The 22,409-nt window shown below is 36.0% G+C and overlaps 1 protein-coding gene and 1 pseudogene across 1 annotated transcript in view; one reads left to right on the top strand and one right to left on the bottom strand.

Annotated features, from left to right (window-relative positions):
* LUZP2 (leucine zipper protein 2) overlaps window positions 1-22,409 on the bottom strand; it is a 265,710-nt gene that overhangs the window by 42,108 nt on the left and 201,193 nt on the right. The gene's annotated exons all lie outside the window — the stretch shown is intronic.
* LOC124504992 (non-histone chromosomal protein HMG-14-like) lies at window positions 2,606-18,832 on the top strand (annotated as a pseudogene).

Here is a 22,409-nt window from a genome sequence, read left to right as displayed (position 1 = left end):
AGGGGCGCCTGGGTGGCTGGCTCCGTCGGTTAAGCATCCGACTTCCACTCAGGTCATGATTCCCACCCCCGTTTCTGAGTTTGAGCCCCAGGTCAGGCTCTGTGCTGACAGCTCAGAGCCTGGAGCCTGCTTCACATTCTGTGTCTCCCAGTCTCTCAGCCCCTCCCCTGCTCATGCTCTGTCTCTCTCTGTCTCTCAATAATAAATAAATGTTAAAAAATAAATAAATAAAACCCCTCAAAACAGTAAGGTTAATTAAAGTGGGAGTAAAGACTTTACTGGTTTAAAAAACTGAAATAACTAAAATAATTTTAAAGACCCTGAGTTTGCTTATTTATCTTTTTCTTTTTGTTGGGGTAGGAGAGATAACATAAGAGTTTCTATTTATAGAGTCCCTGCCATATTCCAGAAAAGTGTAAGTTCACCGCAGAGCCTGATGCGGTGCTTGCACTCACAGACCCTGAGATCAAGACCTGAGCAGAAACGAAGAGTCAGAGGCTTGACCTACTGAGCCACCCAGATGCCCCTAATCATTTAAAATGAGGAAACTCAATTGAGGCTTTAAGAAATTTGCCCAGATTCGACAGGTAGAAAAAGCATAGAGCCTACTCAAATATTCACTCTTTAATCACAGTGAATCCTAATACGGGACCATTATAAAATTTAATCGGGGAAAAAAACTGACATTTTAAGTCAATAAACTTCCTTTGGTTTTGCTTACATTGTTTATATGCCACTACCCAAATAGAGCATTTTGCAATGTGACAATATTCACAATGTAAGCAATATTCACAATGTAACAACAATTCATCTCCAGAGGTCAATGGTTTGTAATTATGAAACTTTAATAAATAAATTCCAGTGCATAGTCTGAATCTTTACTATTAAATTTTCAAATATATTCCCTTTCATCTCATTTTAATAGAAATACAGAGACGCTAAAAGGTACTGTTCAGTAGTATTTCCTTAGAAACATAGAATGCCCAGATAACTTTCAAAGTCCCAGTCTAAATTCAATGTTGTGACTTTCAAACAATAAACTTTAAAATTGGGCTTCTTAGGGGCGCCTGGGTGGTTCGGCCGGTTAAGTGGCGAGTCTTGATCTCTTTTCAGGTCATGCATGATCTCACAGTTCATGAGTTCAAGTCCTGCATCAGGCTCTGTGTTGATGGTGCACAGCCTGCTTGGGATTCTGTCTCTCTTCTCTCTGCTCCTCCCCCTCTTGTGCTCTCTCTCTCTCTCTTTGCCTCTTTCTCAAAATAAATAAATAAACTTAAAATAAAATGGGACTTCTTTTTTTTAAGAGTTAGGGCAAAACAAGGACATTTTTATTTAATTTATCTTTTTAAAATTTATATTCAAGGTAGTTAGCATATAGCACAACAATGATTTCAGGAGTAGATTCCTTAATGCCCCTTACCCATTTAGCCCATGCCCCCCTCCCACCACCCCTCCAGTAACCCTCTGTTTGTTCTCTGTATTAAGAGTCTCTTATGTTTTGTCCCCTCCCTGTTTTTATATTATTTTAGCTTCCCTTATGTTCATCTGTTTTGTATCTTAAAGTCCTCATATGAGTGAAGTCATATGATTTTTGTCTTTCTCTAACTCTTTCGCTTAGCATAATACCCTCTAGTTCCATCCACATAGTTGCAAATGGCAAGATTTCATTCTTTTTGGTTGCCGAGTAATACTCCATTGTATATCTATATATATACATATATATATATATATATATATATATATACACCACATCTTCTTTATCCATTCATCTATCGATGGACATTTGGGCTCTTTCCATACTTTGGCTACTGTTGATAGTACTGCTATAAACATTGGGGTGCATGTGTCCCTTCGAAACAGCATACCTGTATCCCTTGTATAAACACCTAGTAGTGCAATTGCTGGGTTGTGGGGTAGTTCTTTTTTTAATTTTCTGAGGAATCTGCATACTGCTTTCCATGATGGCTGCACCAGCTTGCATTCCCACCAACAACGCCAAAGAGATCCTCTTTCTCTGCATGCTCGCCAGCATCTGTTGTTGCCTGAGTTGTTCATGTTAGCCATTCTGACAGGTGTGAGGTTGTATCTCATTGTGGTTTTGATTTGTATTTCCCTGATGATGAGTGAGGTTGAGCATTTTTTCACATGTCAGTTGGCCATCTGGATGTCTTCTTTGGAGAAGTGTCTATGCATGTCTTTTGCCTGTTTCTTCACTGGATTATTTGTTTTTTGGGTGTTAAGTTTGAGAAGTTCTTTATAGATTTTGGATACTAACCCTTTATCTGATATGTCATTTGCAAATATCTTCTCCTATTCCATCAGTTGCCTTTTAGTTTTGCTGAATAGAATAGGACTTCTTAAACTGAGGTCAACTGATATTAAATTATAGGTATTATTTTTTGTGGAGAGAGTCCATTGCTTTTACAACAATAGTAGAGTGAGTCTGCAAAATCTCAAATGACTGAGGACAAGTGATTTAAAGTACATTCCCTTATTTTTGCCCCAACTCAAACTCCTTGTACACTCCCTTGCTCTTTAGGGTAGGAAGAAGTATGCCATTCATTTATTTGTTCATTCTTTCAAAACTACTTGCTGGGTGACCTAGATGTGCCCAGAATGTGGTGGACTACAAAACAGATGCAATCTCTATGCTCAAGGAGCAGCCAGTCTGCTAGAAGAACTGCATATAAAACAAGTAATTTCACAAAAATTTAATTAAGTACAAGTTGTATAACTACTATGAAAGATTTTAAAAAATGTTTTAATGTAATATATTGTCAAGTTAGCTAACATACATTGTCTACAGTGTGCTCTTGCTTTCGGGGGTAGATTCCCATGATTCATCGCTTACATACAACTTTGAGAGCACTGCACACAATAGAGTGAGGTGATCCACCTGGAGGGTCAGGTAAGTTTTCCTGAAGAAGTGGCATTGAAAACGAGGCCTGAAGGATGAGCAGTTCCCCAGGTGAAGAGGCCAGGCAGAACCTTCCAAATGAGGGAGAAGAATAGGTATGGGATTCTTCTTGGGAATAAGTAAACTCTCTAACTTTAAGGAACCAAAAGAAAGCAGTATGCCCGAGGAAAGATGAGGAGTGATGAAAGATCCAGTTGGAGTGGTAGCCATGGATGTCTCGTTAATGTCTGCCTGATTCTCTTTCCCAACTTTGGCTTTTAGCTCTTACCCCCAGAGGCATCCACATTTTACATGGTTACAGCTTTCTTCCCCAACTGACCTCATGCAGATGCCCTATGTCTCCCTATACCGCATCTTACAAAATGCTGACAGAGCAATGTGATGAAAGACAAAGCTGATATGGATCATGTTGATCTTCCCCTGTTGACTCACTTTTACATTCATGTTAACATAAAAATTCCTGGGTATGAAAACATACCCAGAAGCTCCTTCAAAACCTCTCTCCAACCTTTCTTTCCATACTTCCCTGTTACCTGGTTATAGTGATCACTGTCAATACTCAATATATCAAACACTCCCTCTTTCTCCTTCCTCTCTCAATCACATGTGTGTGAACACGTATGCATACACACGGGAGCTGCACAGTGTTTTTAGGTCTTGCATTATTCGTTAACAGTCCCTTCCTGACTGTTCCTCTGCTCATGCTTAGTTCTACTTCTCCCAAATCCTTTTCCTGATAAATTCCCACTTACCCTTGAAACACTCTTGGAGTATATAACCTGCACTAATGAATCCTTTCAAATTCTCTCTTGGAAAATCAGTTTTTTTCACATTCTGTCCTTCCCAAAGACTTTTTGTTTTCATTGAAATATGTCAGTTTTCATTTCTAAAATGCTTAATTATCTTTCTTTTTAAATATACTGAAAACTCCATCAGTTAGAAATCATTTAGTTGCAAGTTATATAACCTCACACTAAGAATAGCCTAAACACTAAGGGTTATTATTTCACATAAGGAATCCTAATATAGTGAAGTTCTGAGGTTGGATAATTCTATAATCCAGGCATGGCATCAGGGTCCAGTAATTTTTCATCCTTCTGCTTACTGTTTTCAGAATATTCCCAAATAATTATAAGATGGCTATAGCAATTTTAATTTAATAGCTTTCTGAATTATTCTTTTGGCTATACATGATTATATGCCCCTTACATATTTCATCAGTTGTAGATGGTAGAGTCCAAGTAACAAAATAATTTTAAAAGTTATTAAATTAGACCCCAAGAGAAATTATTTATTCAGAGGGCCCTAATATAAAGATACGCAAGGCTTCAAAGAATTCAAAGTATTCATATTCTCAAGAGATAATGGTTGTAGGGGCATATGGGTAGCTCAGTTGGTTAAGCATCTGACTGTGGCTCAGGTCATGGTCTCATGATTCGTGAGTTCAAGCCCCATGTCAGGCTCTGTGCTGACAGTTCAGAACCTGGAGCTTGTTTCAAATTCTGTGTCTCCCTCTCTCTCTTCCCCTCACCCGCTCATTCTCTCTCTCTCTCTCTCTCTCTCTCTCTCTCTCTCTCTCTCAAAAGTAAATAAACATTTAAAAAATTTAAAAAAAGAGATAATTTTTGTACTAGAGCAGCAGAGAGGAAAATACTATTTGCAGGTGATTAAATTTAGAATCAAAACCCATGTACAGTACTTCATATAGCAAAATCCATTTATTTGTATGTATTCACTAAAAAAGGGAGAACAGCTCTATAGAGATGACAACAGAAAAAAAAGAAGATGCAACTGGTGAAACATAAAAGGATACATAGTGCTGCAATAAAGACTGATTCCTCCCAAATCAAGAAGAATGGGATTTTGTGGTGCCTGACCAGATCAGTCGGTAGAACACGCAACTCCTGATCTTGGGGTTGTGAGCTCAAGCCACACGTTGGGCATAGAGCTTACTTTAAAAATATGAAGGTTTATTTATGTCTTCTTCCCATTTCTTCACTGGATTATTTGTTTTTTGGGTGTTGAGTTTGGCAAGTTCTTACAGATTTTGTATACTAACCCTTTATTCGATATATCATTTGCAAATATGAAGTGCTGATTCATAGAGGCACTTGTACCCCAATGTTTATAGCAGCTCTTTCAACAATAGCCAAATTACTGAAAGAGCCCAAATGTTCACCAACTGATGAATGGATAAAGAAGATGTGGTTTATATATACAATGGAATACTACTTGGCAATGAGAAAGAATAAAATCCTGCCATTTGCAACGTGGATGGAACTGGAGGGTATTATGTTAAGTGAAATAAGTCAGTCAGAGAAAGACAGATATCATATGTTTTCACTCATATGTGGAACTTGAGAAATTTAACAGAAGACCATGGGGGAAGGGGAGGGGAAAATAATTTCAAACAGAGAGGGAGGCAAACCATAAGAAAACAAACTGAGGGTTGATGGGGGTGGGGTGACAGGGGAGAGGGAAAAATGGGTGATGGGCATTGAGGAGGGCACTTGTTGGGAAAAATAAAATAAAATAAATAACAATCAGAATGGACTTTTGTTTGAAAAACCTTACATTTAGCGTCAGAAAATTGAGTTCCTGAATAGGTTGGTTATAGCTGGATTTTTCTGGAGGAAAATATGGTCAATTAAAAATGGGGAGATGAGGGGCGCCTGGGTGGCGCAGTCAGTTAAGCGTCCGACTTCAGCCAGGTCACGATCTCGCGGTCCGTGAGTTCGAGCCCCGCGTCAGGCTCTGGGCTGATGGCTCGGAGCCTGGAGCCTGTTTCCGATTCTGTGTCTGCCTCTCTCTCTGCCCCTCCCCCGTTCATGCTCTGTCTCTCTCTGTCCCAAAAATAAATAAACGTTGAAAAAAAAATTAAAAAAAAAATGGGGAGATGAGTAATCATATTTTATTAGAATATCACAAATGGAAGATATTCATTTTTGGACATTTCTTTTAAACATTTCTCAGAAAACGACTTTAGTTGTATGAATAGTGTGTGGTATTAGACTAATTTTTCCAAGGTAAAGGTCTTTTGTTGCTGTTCTCTTCTGTGTCTATTATAGTAAGGCTACTGTGGAACCATTCCATAAAAATATTAGATTTCAGAAAACACCGTGGATTTTCAAAAGAGTCTGGAACATTGATTACATGCCTGATGAAGTTCACAGATGATTGTTAATACAGGTGGAACTTAGAAATTATTATGAGGCTTTAAATAATATTCTAAAAAAACACATTCCAGGATGTGAAATTTGAAGTCATGTTTAAGAAGGTGAACTGTGTGACACTAAATCACAACAACATGCCCTTCTATTCTTCTATTCTGAGAGTGGCCTCAAGAAACCTCAGAAATCAGGCCTCCATAATGTCAGTTTCAAAGGTGTGCCTGACAAAACCTCAAGCTCAATAACTTATGAGATAATCATTCATTCAGTAAACAATCATTCATCAGTTACTTATTAGTTTTAGACACTGTATGAAATGCTACTGAGTAGAGGGATGAATGAAAAAGGAAGGGAGATGTAAAAATGAACAAATAGGATTTCTAACTTTACGTAATCTATTATTTTAGAGTATAAGACAGATGTTTATCTAAATGCTACTTGTATAGTTGTTAAAATGGAAAAATGGACAATACTGAAACTTAGAAATAAGGAGATACATGAATCAATTACAGTGTACATCTATAAGGAAATTATATGAAATAATTCAAATAAAATTTACAATGCATTTCAATAGATGTCATTATTTTACTCGTAAAATGTTAACCAACTGTATCACTCTTTGTGAACAATTAATATCTCTTTAAATCATTTTACTCATATGAAAAATGAAAATACATTCTGTATGATGATGGATACATGTAATTATACAATTCTCAAAATACAAAGAATTTAAACCATCAAGAAACCTAATGTAAACAATGGGCTTCGGATGATAATGATGTGTCCATGTAGGTTCATCAACTATAACAAATGTACCACTCTAGTGAGAGATATGAGTAGTGGAGGAGGCTGTGTGGGATGTGGGGAGCAAGAGAGTATATGGGAACTCTCTCTACTTTCTGCCAGATTTTGCTATAAATCTGAGACTGCTCTGAAAAATGAAATCTATTTGAAGGGAAAAAAAATGATACTATTGTATTATAACCTAAAATCTAAAATAAATATCTATAATTCCATTCTGATATAAATAAATGACTGAATAAATAAATGGGGTGAAGAACAAATATTCCTTACAGAAAAATTATAAATTATATATATATAACAGACACACACACATATATATGTGTATATATATAAATATATATAAATTTATATTTAATTTGTATATAAACTTTATTCTTTGGAAATGAATCATTAAGTTCAGCCTACACTCAAGGGAAGGGTACTTAAGTTTCACCTACCACAGGAGGGAATGTGTGTGTGTATATATATATATGTATATATATACACATATATATATGTGTGTGTGTGTATAAAATATATATATATATGTTTGTATAAAATATATATGTAAAATGAATCATATACACACACATACATGCACATACAGAGAGAAAGAGAGAGAGAGAGAGAGAGAGAGAGACATTGACATTCCCTTAATGATTCATTTCCAAAGAATAAAGTATGGAAAAGGATGAATGCTAACTTTGTGGAGAAATCTCGCAGAAACCATTTTAACCAAGTGATGAGGATTAACATCACCAATGATATCATGTACCTGACATGACGATAAAAAGAGCACCACCATAACCCTAGTATAAGCATAAAAGTCTGTAAACAGCCCCACTTAGAAGGATGGATATTCTACAGAATATTTGACCACTACTTCTCTCAGTGTCAAGGTTATGAAAAACAAAGAAGGACTGAAAAACTGTCACAAACCAGAGGAGACTAAGAAGACATGATGACTAAAAATGCAGTGTGGTACCCTGGATTGGATCCTGAAATATAAAAAAAGGACATTAGTAGAAAAACTGGTGAAGTTCAGATAAGGTCTGTAGCTTGGTAACAATGTATCAGGGCTACTTTCTTAGTTTTGTTAAATGCACCCTGTTTATGGAAGATGTCAACATTAAGGGAAGTTGAGTGGAGGCTATTCAGGAATTCTCTGTACTATCTTTGTAATTTTTTAATTCTAAAATTCTTCCAAAAGATAAAGTCTTAAGAGAATGAGGATAATAATACTTCTTCCTTCTAGAGTTTTGTGAGGATTAAATATGTTCGTATGGGTAGAGCACAATTCCACAAATGTCAACTATTGATATGATTGTTTATTGACAAAATTTTCTAAATTTGTCTGTGAAAAATAAGTTTTATTAGAAAAATAATATGTTTAAAAAGCAGTTGATATTATAAATGATGGTGGCCTTATGTCTATGAGAAAATAAATATGATTTGGTATATTGATATAAAATACGTATATATTGATGTATCGATACCATATACATGTTCAAAATATTAGTTTATCTCAAAGCATTAAAAATGGCTAAAAGTAAAAAAAAAGCAACTAGGAATTCAGACATAGTCTTATTAAATATATTTTACACATTTTAAAGTTGAAAGTTAAACATTTTATCTGTTTTATGCCATCAAAACATTAAGCATATGGTGAAGCTAGAGAATGTCTGCTTGTAATGTGGTTCCAGTGAAAGTGACCAAGGGCATGTTTTTAACTATGTCAGTAGTGACAAAATGCATTTGGGATTTTACTGGGCCACTGCTGGGGCTTTTGCAGCATCAGCAGGAAGGATGAGGAAGAAGTGAGAACTGATGTTTCAGAGAGATAGGGACAACTCCCTAGGTGTAAAATGGTGGGGTCCAATGTTTATAATTTCTAATGCATATGGCAGGTTTAGACAACTGTGTAGGGAGGTCAGCAGGAAGGAGTTTAAATCACTCATCTAAAACATAGTATTATAAGCAGCAGGTAATAATGAAAGCATCTGTATTATTTACATTATCTTATTATTCAGGTTAGGGGCTCATGAACATATAGGGACTAGGAGGATGTTATCTTTTGCAAAAGTGAGAGACCTGGGAAAATGTCAATCAGGATTTCTTAAGTGCTCAGCAAAGCAGGTTGACATTCATGGAAGGACCCTCATCCTAATAATAAGAGGGAATTGAATTCCTAATCCATGAAAATAAAGTGAATGTTGGCTTTACAAATGGTCAACCCTGTAGGAAGAGAGTAGGAAATGTTGCCTCTTGGGTCTTTACATAAGCATTCAGGGAAACTCTGTTATCAAAACTCCATCTTTTGATACTGTGGTACTCCAAGTAGTGGGAAGGGTTCTCCTATATATGTTTTAATTTTATCAGGAATGATTCCTGAATGGATTAGACTCCAATGGTAAAATTATCCATGGAGAATGAGCAGCGGCAAAATTAAAAGTTCTCAGGGACTCGATGAGATCACATGGCACATTCTGCATTTTAATCAAAGTCTGTACAATAAGCATAAGGTTATTTAGGAAAACTAAACATTGGTGTGTCTCAGATAACTTAAATATGGTAGTTTTACCATTATCCATGAAAAAGACATTCATGGAAATTCACAGCTTTATATTTTGTTGTAAAATAAAATTAGAATATTTTATAGACTATATTGGAAACCAAATGGTCTGAACCTCATGCTCACTTTCACTGACTCTAGTCTAGCCTTGAGGGGGGTAACTAACCAGGATAGTAGGCCAGATTAAGGCACAGCTGTTTCCATCACGGATACTGAAATTCACAACATACACATACATGACTGAAGATGAAACATGAAAAGAGCATGTATTTAATATGAAAATTCACAGCAGTTGCTGTCACTAAAAAGAGTATGTTTATTCTCCATGATAGAATGACGTTATGGTTGTGAACAAGTTTTCAGAGAGATATAGCCACTCATGAATACACTGTAATTTGGCTGATGTGGAACAGTTCCCTCTCTCAGATTCCTCATTCATTAATTTATTTGTTTGTTCATTCATAAAATATTTGCTATTGGTTACAATGCATTATGGCAAACTTTAGAAGAATTCAAATAATGAAGATATGCCCCAAGTCCTCAGGAGTTGACTACTGAGAATTAAACTGTCAACTATTATGTGTCCGTTTTAGTGGTATCATTGGAAATTTCAGAAGTATCAGAGACTTTAATTTTGTATATAATATAAAGATATACTCAACTGATATTCTTTAATCTACCCACTTATAAGAAGCTAACATTAATTGAATACTTATGAAGGTGCTCTAAATACATTACCTCATTCAATCCTACCTACAACCCTACAAAGTTATTATTATTGTATTGTATGAGATAACAGATTCTTAAAGATGTCAAAGCACTTGTCAAAGATTAAATCATTTAGGAAGTAACAAACAATTGAATTTAGGTTTACCTGAATAGAAACATGGCTGATTTTGTTTGTTTGCTTTGTCATTGTTGTTTTGTTTTGTTTTTGTTTTTGTTTTTGTTTTCTTCTGGGCTCTCTATTCTATTCCACTGGTCTATATATCTGTTTTTATACCACTACTATACTTTTTTTTATTACAATAGCCTTGTAATATAGTTTGAAATCAGTGAGTGTGATGCCTCCAATTTTGTTCTTTCTTAGTATTGCTTTGGCTTTGGGGGGTCTTTTGTGGTTTCATACAAATTCTAGGTTTGCTTTTTTTCTACTTCTGTGAAAAATACCATCGGAATTTTGACAGTAAATTGAATCTATGGATAGATGTGGGTAGTATGGGCATGTTACAAATATTAATTGTCTCCACAGGGAATACTGTTGAATGATTTAAAAAAATCTTCCAAATGTATCTCAGCAGCGTAGATTCTATATTTAATATCTTCGGAATCAACAGGAGGTGGCAGATCAAAACTGAAGGCTTACAAGTGCCTTCCTGCAACTTTACTGAATTTATTAGTTCTGACAATTTTTCCTGGAGTCTTTAGAGTTTTCTATGTATAAGATCATGTCATCTACAAACAGAGATAAGTTTACTTCTTTCTTCCCCATTTAGATGCTTTTTATTTCTTTTTCTTCCTAAATGCTCTGTCTAGGACATCCAATACTATGTTAAATAAAAGTTGTGAGAGTGGATCCTTGTCTTGTTTGGGTCCTAAAGGAAAGGCTATTAGCTTTTCACAGTTGAATATGATGTTAGCTGCAGGTGTGTCATATGTGGCCTTTATCACATCGAATTCCTCTATACCCAGTTTGTGGAAATTTTTTATCATAATGGGATCCTGAATTTTGCTAAATGCTTTTTCTGCATCTATTGAGATGATCATATGATTTTTAAACCATTGACTGATTTGTGGATGTTCAATCACACACCTATGGAATAAAACTCCCTTGATCAAGGTATAGGATCCTTTCAATGTACTGTTGAATTCTGTTTGCTAATATTTTGTAGGGGATTTCTGCATCTATGTTCATCAGGGATATAGGCCTACAATTTTCTTTTCTTGTAGTGTCCTTGTCTGACTTTTGTATCAGGAGAATTCTGGCCTAGCATGAATTTGGAAATATTCCCTCCTTTCCTTTTTTTCCTTAGAACTCTGAATATAATTGGTATTAATTCCTCTTTATATGGTTGGCAGAATTTACCAATGAGGCATCTGGCTCTGAACTTTTACTTGCTGGGAGGTTTTTGATCCCTGATTTAATCTCCTTTGTAGTAATTGGTCTATTCATATTTTCTATCTCAGCATGATTCAGTCTTGGTAGGTTGTGTGTTTCTAGCAATGTATCTATTTCTCCTAGGTTGTCCAATTTTTGGTGTATAATTATTTGTAGTAGTGTATTATGATCCCTTTTATTTGTGTGGCATCAGTTGTAATGCCACCTCGTTCATTTGTAATTTTATTTGAGTTCTCTATGTTTCTTGGTAAGTTTAGCTAAAGCTTTGCGTATTTTATCTTTTCAAAAAAAAATCAGCTCTTAGTTTCATTGATCTTTTCTATTGTCTTTTTAGTCTCTATTTCATTTATTTCCACTATGATCTTTGTTATTTCTTTTCTTTTGCTAATTTTGGGTTTAGTTTTTTCTTTTGCTAGTTCTTTGAGTTAGAAGTTGTTTGAGATCTTTTTTTTTTCTTTATGCAAGTGTTTATCACTCTAAATTTCACTCTTAGAACTCCTTTTATTGCATCCCTTAAGTTTTGGTATATTGTGTTTCCATTTTTACTTGTCTGAAAATATTTTTTAATTTCTCTTTTTTTGACTCACTGATTATGCAGGAGCATATTGTTTAATCTTCACATATTTGTAAGTTGTTCAGTTTTCTTATGATTCTTTTCTAATTTCATACAATTGTGGTTAGAAAAATGCTTGATACTATTTCCATCTTCTCAAATTTATTGAGTTGTTTTATGGACTAATATGTTATCTTTCTGGGAAAATGTTCCATGTGTGCTTGAGAAGAATATGTAGCCTCTGTTAGATAGCATATTCTGTAAATGTCTGTTTGGTCCAATATATCCTTTTCTGTTTGGGTGATAAATCCATTGCTGAAAGAGGGCTACTAAAGTCCTGTACTAGCATTATATTATACTGCTATTTCTCCCTTTAGATTTGCTAATATTAATTCTATATATTTAGGTGTTCCTATTTTGGGTACATATTTACTAATTATATAGTCTCCTGATGAATTGACTCCTTTATTATTACATAATGACTTTTAAAATATTATTTGAGAGAGTATGAATGAGTTGGGGAGAGGAGAGAGGGAAAGAGAGAGACATGAGAGAGAGAGAGTGTCTTAAGTAGGCTCCAGACTCAGTGCAGAGCCTGACACGGGCTCAATCCCTCAATCCTGGGATCGTGACCTGAGCCGAAATTAAAAGTCAGACACTCAACCTATGTTGCCACCCACATACTCCTATAATGACTTTTTTGGTCTCTTTTCACAGTCCTTGGTTTAAAGTCATTTTTTCTTTTTGATGTAAGTACAGCTATCTCTGCTTTCTTTTGTTTTCCAAAAGCACAGAATATCTTTTTCTATCCCTCACTTTCACTCTGCATGTGTCCTTGAGGCTGAAAATGGTCAGTTATAGGCAGCATATAATTAGGTCTTGCTTTTGTATCCATTTTCCTACCTATGTGTTTTGCCTGAATAGTCCTTTTATGAAATGTAAAAAAACATTTTTCACATTTTTTTTAAAAATTTTTTTTTTTCAACGTTTATTTATTTTCGGGACAGAGAGAGACAGAGCATGAACGGGGGAGGGGCAGAGAGAGAGGGAGACACAGAATCAGAAACAGGCTCCAGGCTCTGAGCCATCAGCCCAGAGCCCGACGCGGGGCTCGAACTCCCGGACCGCGAGATCGTGACCTGGCTGAAGTCGGACGCTTAACCGACTGCGCCACCCAGGCGCCCCTCATTTTTTTTTTTTTTTTTGAGAGACAAAGTATGAGCAAGGGAGGAGCAGAGAGAGAGAGGAAGACACAGAATCCAAAGCAGGCTCCAGGCTCTTGAGCTGCCAGCACAGAGCCCAATATGGGGCTCGAACCCACGAACCGTGAGATCATGACCTGAGCCAAAGTCGGACGCTTAACCAACTGAGCCACCTAGGTGCCCCATGACTAAATAGTCCTTTTAAAGTGAATAGTGATAAGTACACACTTACTATTGCCATTTTATGAATTGTTTTCTGGGTTTTTTTTTTTCTATTTACTCCTTTTTTCTTCTTTTCTAAATGCAAGGGGGTTGTTACCAGAACCACATCTTCAGGTGTAAAGTGATTGTCAGGCTCTCAGCCTCTAGAGCCAAAGGCAGGTGACTTCAAAACCTCAGTTGCCAATGACCTACTTTTGAGACTTAGGATGGCTCACTAGTCTCTATAAATGCTTTAGTTTTCTCTAATATTCATCAGAATATTATCAGTACCACCTCAAAATGTTCTTCTGGATTTTAACTAAGAAAACTTGTGCAAAACTTGTGTAAGTCAGTTACAGAGCAAGTACTCTATAAAATGTAAGTCTTGTGATAACATAAAAAGCACTACATATTTAAATGCTCATTCCTTTTTGTTCGAGTATCTCTAAACTTCTAAGTAGTGTACATTTTGAGAGGGTGATTTGACGCCCTAATTTAGCATAAAAAACCTGGGTTCATGTGGCACCTGGGTGGCTCATTTGGTTAAGCATCCGACTTTGGTTTGTGAATGTGAGCCCTGCATCAGGCTCTGTGCTGACAGCTGAGAGCCAGAAGCCTGCTTCAGATTCTGTGTCTCCCTCTCTCTTTGTCCCTCCTCTGCTCGCACACTGTCTCTCTCTCTCTCAATAAATAAAAATGTTAAAAAAAAGTTTAAAAAAACCCTGGGTTCATGTTATAGTTCCTTTTTAAGTAAAATCCTTACGTAAGATCTGCTCTATTTATTGTGATAATCTATTAAACTTCTCATAGTAATCATCATAAAGAACTATGCAAATTAATTTATCACTATTATTATTATTACTATTAGTATTGAGCATTCAGAACCCATGCAATAGCCTACAATAGAGAAAAGTTTGGTCTTTGAGTATGCTTGATTTGAGTAACTTCCTAGGTTAGGTAGCTATATACCCTCAGGAAATATTCTTGCTTTCATAAAGAGGAGATCAAAGAAGACTAAACATGTCATAGGAAAGCTTAACACCAGCCCTCTAGGAGATTCAAAAACGCTGTCTATAATTTCACATAATCCTGAATATCAAGGAGCTTCATATAGTGATGAAAAGCAAGGCTACTATTTTTAATTTTCTTTGAAACATTGAAGTTCAACTCACAGTGCATTGAGGGCGGATCAAGATGACAAATAATTCTCTGGCCTTTCATCAGATCTAGTACCAAGAATAATTACTTTCAGCAAATATAAAGATCTTATGTTTCCTATCGTTTTTGGAAGCTCTTTTATGGAAATTCTTTTGATAAATGCTCAAATTATTTTCTTATTGTCAAACTCCACGTAGAATTTTGTGATGGACACTTCCCCAGGGATGGACACACAATGATATTTCATCAGAACAAATTAGTCTGAAACTAATCATATTGAGTTTGCCCCCATAACAACCTTTTGAGGAAAACAGCATTATCCTCATGCTATTGGTAAGAAATTAGTTTTTTAAAAACTGCCTTTGTTACACAGCTGATTAATTACAAATTCAAATCCAGGTAGTTTGCCTTTAGAATCTATGCTTTTCTTTTTTTCAACATATGAAATTTATTGTCAAATTGGTTTCCATACAACACCCAGTGCTCATCCCAAAAGGTGCCCTCCTCAATACCCATCACCCACCCTCCCCTCCCTCCCACCCCCCCCTCCCTCCCACCCCCCCATCAACCCTCAGTTTGTTCTCAGTTTTTAAGAGTCTCTTATGCTTTGGCTCTCTCCCACTCTAACCTCTTTTTTTTTTCCTTCCCCTCCCCCATGGGTTTCTGTTAAGTTTGTCAGGATGTGGATCCTGAGAAACTTAATAGAATCTATGCTTTTAAATGCTAGTTATACTTTATACCAGGTATCACGGTACAAATTTAGCACTTACACATTTTAGTTTATCAAGGTCATTGTTTTGTAACATTAGCTCTCTTTCAATAGGAATAATCACCATCTCCAGTTTAATTTCTCAATATCTCATATGTGCAGTGAATAATTAGCAGAGGCCAGGATTTGCAATTGGTCTGTTGAATTCCAAATTCTATCCTCTCACACATGATTCTGAGTAACTAACATTTACTCACAGATTCCAACACAGGATTCCAGGAGAGTGATGGTAAAGAGAGAGCCTAGCATACTCAGAGTGCTCACCTAAGGGAACTTGTCTGTGCCTATAAAGGACCATTAGAAAGAAGCATATGCCTATAACTGAAGAAAGCAGTATTAGTTTCTCTCTACATGTCTACAATATTGTATAGACAGAATGGATTAGAACCTACCCCTATCTTTAAGAAGTTGGTTTTAATACACTGAAAACTAGAGTATTTTAGGTGATTTTAATCCTTTAGTGCATTATATTAACAAATTTACATTTTCCTGGAAGCAAATGAATTTGCTAATTTTCTTCTGAATTAGTTAATTTTAGTTTGTATCATCTTTGAGTATAGTGATTATTTTTACTTTGCTATATTTTCTTTGAAGCAATACTTCATTTTACTGGGTCTCATGTTTCCTAACTTCATCTCTCTTGAGGAGATGTTTTGTTTTGTTTTTCCCTTGGGACTGGCAAATAAAACAGGGTACTAACAGGAGTGCTAGAGAGGGAATTTAGAAATTGGAGTTAGTCTGCAGGTGATGGGTAAAAAGGTTTTCCAAAGCATTTGTCTAGAGAGACAGGAAGCTTGTCCAGAGTCAGTAAGGGCTTAATTTTCACTACTGAACTAAAGGCCATTGGGTAGCTTCTCCTTTGAACTGACCTTCATCTCATCAAAATTTATCCATAACTTCCTTCTTCTTAACCAACATATCTTCCATCTCAGAAGTTGGTTATGTTCCTAGTGCTCTCCACATTCAACTCTTCACCTTGTGATCATATTCCTATCCCTTGGTACTTCTTCTAGAATTTTGACTCCTTAATATACGTCTCTAAGTTTTGTCTTCATTATCTTTCTTCATTCCTCCCTTTCTCTCTTACTAAAAATGTACTCAATCTCCTTCTATCCTGCTAAGAAGCCCACCCCCCACATTTGTCCAAATTCCTCCTCTTCATGACTAATATCTTTTAAAGAATCATCTAGTCTTCTCACAATTCCTCACAAATTTGTCCAAATTTTATGTCCTTAGCACTTCTCAAATCCATCCCCTCCACTCCCTTCCCACCACCACTCTCTCACTGTCTCACCAATGCTATTAATCTCCCAACAATTTTGTTTGCTGGTACCATCTTGTCCTCCTCCACATGCTCTCTACATCGCCACAGGTGTACCTTGTTGTACATATTGTATATTGTGCATTGCTTTATTGCACTTAGGAGATACCGTCTTTCTTTTACAAACTGAAGGTTTGCGGCAACCCTGCATCAAAAAAGTCTAACGGTGCCATTTTTCCAATAGTGTCTGCTCACTTCCTATCAATGTGTCACATTTTGGTAATTCCCACAATATTTCAAAACTTTTCATAATTATCATATTTGTTATGGTTCTCTGTAGTCAGTGATTATGACTTGCTGAAAGCTTAGATGATGGCTAGAATTATTTTTTGATGGCTAGCATCTTTTAGCAATAAAGTGTTTTTATGGATGTGTGGTTATTCAGAATATTTTAACGTGAATACTTGTCAGAGTGTGCCATCGTTCAATATTTTTACTTTTCCAGAAAATGCAAAGACTAGAATGTTTTAATTCTGACCACCCTCTCACTACTTATAAGCTACTATCATGGTGTTTTAGGCCAATTATTACCATGGATTTTTATTACATTGCAATCAATGTAATCAATTATTACAATCAATGTTGCTTTATTTTGCCCACATGTTACTGATATCTTTGAGCACATTTCTTTTGCAACTGAATCCTTCCTTTAAAATCCTTCCTTTAAAATCCTCCTGTGAGCTCTTTTGGGAGTAAAGTCTTTCAGTTCTTATTTGTCTGAAAATTATTTTTATTCCCCCTAGTTCTTAAAGGGTATAGACTAATTGGCAGTTGTTTGATCTCAGCCTATTGAAGATATTTTTCCACTACTTTCTGGCTTCCATCATTGCTTTTGAAAAGTCGGGCGTTGGCCTAATGGTTATTACATTGTGGGTAACCACTATTCCATTTTTTGTAATGGATTCTTTCTGTATGCTTTTCAAGTCTCTTTATCTTTTGATTTTTTTTTAGCAATAGAGCATTTTTAACTTAAGGTATGTACATTTTTTAGACATAATGCTATTGTACACTTAGTGGTCTACAGCATAGCATGAACATAACTTTTATATACACTGGGAAACGAAAAAATTCATTTGACTCACTTTATTACAGAGGTCTGGAACCAAACCCACGATATGTCTGAGATACGCCTGTAATGGAATTATCTTCTTAAAATTGTAATTTCTTCACATTTCCTTTGTTAAAAAACTTTTAGTAGATTGATAGTGGCTGGGAGATATAAAAATAAATGAATAAAAAATTCCTGGAGAAAAAGAAAAGTACTATTGACTTAAAATGAAGCAAGCTGATTAAATTCATTACAGATATCCTTTTCTTCTGAAAGTATAATAAGGAAATATCTCTTGTAGATGCAGTTTTTTGGGGATTAGTAATTTTTATTGCATCTAAAAGGGCAAAAGAAAAGTTGGACAATAACTTCTAATGTCTAAGACAAAATGTCCCTTGCATTCATTGATAATCAATGGAGGGTATATTGGGGCTTGTCTTACCTATGAATAGCCAAGTGGTAACTAGAAGGTAATCTAAAATGCCTGTGAAATAACATAAGCTCTGTCATGCTGGAGGCACCAGGAAAGTTATTACTATTTTATGAGTGGCTAAAAATGTTATTGAATATATAGGAATACAAAATGGAACCAGTCTTCTGGTTCTCCCACTGTGGGTCCCAGAAGATTGTGTGGCAACATGAGGAGTGGTAGAGGCCAAGCAGTGCAGCTTCATGAAGTTTCTGGTCATAATATGGCCCCCAGCACATGGCCCCTGCCTTGCTGCCACCAGGATGCATTAGAAAATCGGCTTTGCCAAAGGGGCAGTGAAACAGGAGCCTGGGAGGAGATCAGCAGGGGAACTTGTCATCTAAGCTCCTGCAAAAGTGGAAAGAAAGGCAGAAAAGGCAGCAGGAAAGGATAAATATTCAGACAAAAATGTGCAGACAAAAGGAAAAAACTGTTGAAAATGTCTAACCAAGAAACTGAAGAAGATTTATTGGCAGAAAGTGGAGAAACTACAAACAAGGAGGGTTCAGCCTCTGATGAAGCAGGAGAGACAAAACCTGAGTCCAATTAGCACCATGTCCCATATCTTACCAGTGGTCCCTGTCGCTCTTCTGATACAATCCAGAGGAATATTTTTAACAGGTATCTCATAAATGTAAGTATTTCAACAGCTCTAGAGACATTTTTAAGAAGGAGAGAATTCTGCTTCATCCCATTTTGTGTGTGTGTGTTTTTTTTAAAGAGTTGAAATCATTTGCTGGTTATTTTTGGTAGCGAGAAAATAGTGGAATATTGAATATGGGAGGTGTTGATTGTCTTGATTATCATTCCCCAGTTGGGGAAATAGTCGTTATATCCTATAATACTCAGCACCCTGGATGGCAACTTGGAGCCACAATCTGCATTTAATATGTCTTGAACATTTTATTTTATTTACTCTTTTCTTTTAAATTAATTTATTAATTCATTTATTTTTAAATTTACATCCAAATTAGTTACATCCATGGTGCAACAATGATTTCAGGAGTAGATTCCCTAAGCCCCCTTACCCATTTAGCCCATCCCCCCCCCTCCCACAACCCCTCCGGTAACCCTGTTTGTTCTCTATATTTATGAGTCTCCTATGTTTTGTCCCCCTCCCTGTTTTTATATTATTTTTGCTTCCCTTCCCTTATGGTCATCTGTTTTATGTCTTAAATTCCTCATATGAGTAAAGTCATATATTTGTATATTTCTCTGACTAATTTCACTTATCATAATACCTCTTAATTCCATCCACATAGTTGAAAATGGCAAGATTTCATTCTTTTTGATTGCTGAGTAATGCTCCATTTTATTTATTATTTATTCATTTTTAATGTATTTTTTTAAATTCAAAGCAGTTAACATACAGTGTAGTATTGTTTCAGGAGTAGTCTTGAGCATTTTAAATTACTTCTCTTCTCATGTTATCTTTCAGTAGAATGGTTTTCTAAAGAAAACCACTCCTTTCTAAAGAAAACCTTGGCTCTCACTGTCAGAATTTCATGCACTCTGTAATGTCTTTGGTCCTGGTAGTCCAGTTTCTCTTGTAACTTTGGTAACGTGCTAAGTATGTAGTGTATGTAATATTGTGAGTTAAGGAGATTTATGCCACAACAGCTTAAATGAATTAAATGAATTATATCCTCATGTTTCTAACAAATGTCTCTGAAAGAAGTTCACAGAGATGCTCAACTAATTTATTTCTATAAGTGATATTCTCATTGTATATGTATCAAGGATCAAAAATTAATGAGAGCTAATGAGGATTTGGTTTTGGCCTGTTGCAGGGTACAAACAAACCTGCACACCAGCACTGAAAAGAATACATCAAAGCTTCCTTGTTGGTTAAATTTTTATATTTACCAGATAAAGTATGTCTTATAACTTATAACATAATTTTACAAATATTTCTGTGCACACATAACATGTATATTCATATAATAACATGTAAACTATGATGTATTTTTAACTTAAAATTAACTTTGTTGCCACATATATGCCATATCTTCTTGGGGAGTAATCAAAGAAGCCATTAGGACCTCCTAGGACCAAAAATGAAATCCAAACAAAACTCCCGAGTTGTAATGTTATAATTTGACGAAAATGGTTTAGACTTATATGTTACTTTTTATCCTTACAATAACCTAGACACAAGATATAAAATATATTTCTGTAGCACGGAAAACCACCAATAACCGGTAGATGTTAAGGTAACTAAATGGGTAGCTAATGACAGACAACTGATAGAAAACAGATCTGTGTAAAACTTCTGAACTGGTTGAGAAATCTCTTCTAGAAGCAGGGAAGCGCGTGCAAAGTGCAGGCTTAATTCTTATACTCCTTCCCCATTCTTAGAGTAAGGATCTTAACAGTTCTTAAACTTGGCTGTAAATTAGAATAATCGGGGAGCCTTGAATAATACCCAAACTAGTCTGCTCTTTTGCTGGATTGTATAAGAATTCTGAGTGTTGACACTCAGGTGTCAGTGAAACTCCCATTGATTAAAAATACAGACTAGGTTGAGAACCTTTGGTCTTCTGATGATTCCAGGTGCACTGCTTTGAGAGTTCTTGGAAATTGCACTGCAACAGATTTTTGGCAAAAGAGAGGGAAATACAAATCTACTTTGCTTTAGACTGCCGGGCACCAAACAATACATTTTTCGCTTGGATGCCTGTAAGCTGCAGAATAGGGTCACTGTTGACTGTTGCCCTAGAATGACTTTGGCATTTCTAACAAACTAGAAAAAAAAAACCCACAGAAAACAAAAAAACAAATCATCCTTGTCCAATTAAGTAGATACCACAGTGGTGACCTTTACCAATGTAAACTGCAGCTAAATCCAAGGCAGTGAGTTGCATGGAAAGAAAAAGACAGAAGGTGGTAACCGCCTGGGGTGGGGATGAAATAATGGATTTTTGTAACACAATTTCTTCATATTTTATCAGGATTGCTAATCTGAATTGCTTTTCATTTCTGCTGCCTTTCAATTTTCTCCTTTCTTCATGGCATTTACTATTATGATCACTGACATTAAATGTATTGTGAGAATTCATCCATACTGTTATGCTAAAATAAACTGTAGTTGTACTCATTTGGATACATGTATCGATGTATCTTATACTCACATATGAACACTAAAACAAGGTACATGGTTTTGTTTTAATTAAAGTAATATTCTATTTCAAAAACTTTCTTTAAATTTTCCCCAAATGTTATCCTGGTTTTTAGATATAATACTTATTTCATACCTTTACTCTTTTTCTCAGTGTTAGACACTACTACATATGCTGAATGCCATACTGAATTTTCTTATTCAATCTTCACATCATCTCTGTAGGGCTGGGGATGTTACTATCTCTATTTTATACATATTGAAGATTAGTCTCAGAGAAGTAATATGATCAAGGTTTCAAAGTTAGAATATTGCAGAAAAACATTTTTACTTGGTCTGTATGACTTGTGAATCTTAGCTCTCTGTTTAAAAAATAATTTTCCGGGGCACCTGGGTAGCTTAGTTGGTTGAGCTACCGACTAACCTGAGCTAACCTGAGCTAACCTGAGCTTACCTGAGCTACTTCGGCTCAGGTCATGATCTCCCAGTTGATGAGTTTGAGCCCCAGGCTGTGCTCTGTGCTGACAGCTCAGAGCTGGAGTGGGCTTTGGATTCTGTGTCTCCCTCTCTCTCTCTGCCCCTCCCCCACACATGCTCTGTCTCTCTCTCTGTCTTTCTCTCTCTCTCAAAAGGAAATAAACATTAAAAAAATAATAATTTTCCTTGTATTCATGTTATGTATTTTATTATATTAAATTTCTTAGATGTTGATGAAAAGTGCAGCCTTTTACACGGGCAGCAGTCCCCTTGAAACTTCAAGGGTCATGGGGCGCCTGGGTGGCGCAGTCGGTTAAGCGTCCGACTTCAGCCAGGTCACGATCTTGCGGTCTGTGAGTTCGAGCCCCGCGTCGGGCTCTGGGCTGATGGCTCAGAGCCTGGAGCCTGTTTCCGATTCTGTGTCTCCCTCTCTCTCTGCCCCTCGCCCGTTCATGCTCTGTCTCTCTCTGTCCCAAAAATAAATAAACGTTGAAAAAAAAAAAATTTAAAAAAAAAAAAAAAAAGAAAGAAA

The sequence above is a fragment of the Lynx rufus genome, unplaced genomic scaffold, assembly GCF_022079265.1.
Source record: "Lynx rufus isolate CCGP_SWC_20201006 ecotype Redwood Valley unplaced genomic scaffold, mLynRuf1.p SCAF_9, whole genome shotgun sequence".
Lineage (NCBI taxonomy): Eukaryota > Metazoa > Chordata > Mammalia > Carnivora > Felidae > Lynx > Lynx rufus.
Note: the sequence above shows the minus strand (reverse complement) of the source record. Positions and strands in the feature narration are given on the sequence as shown.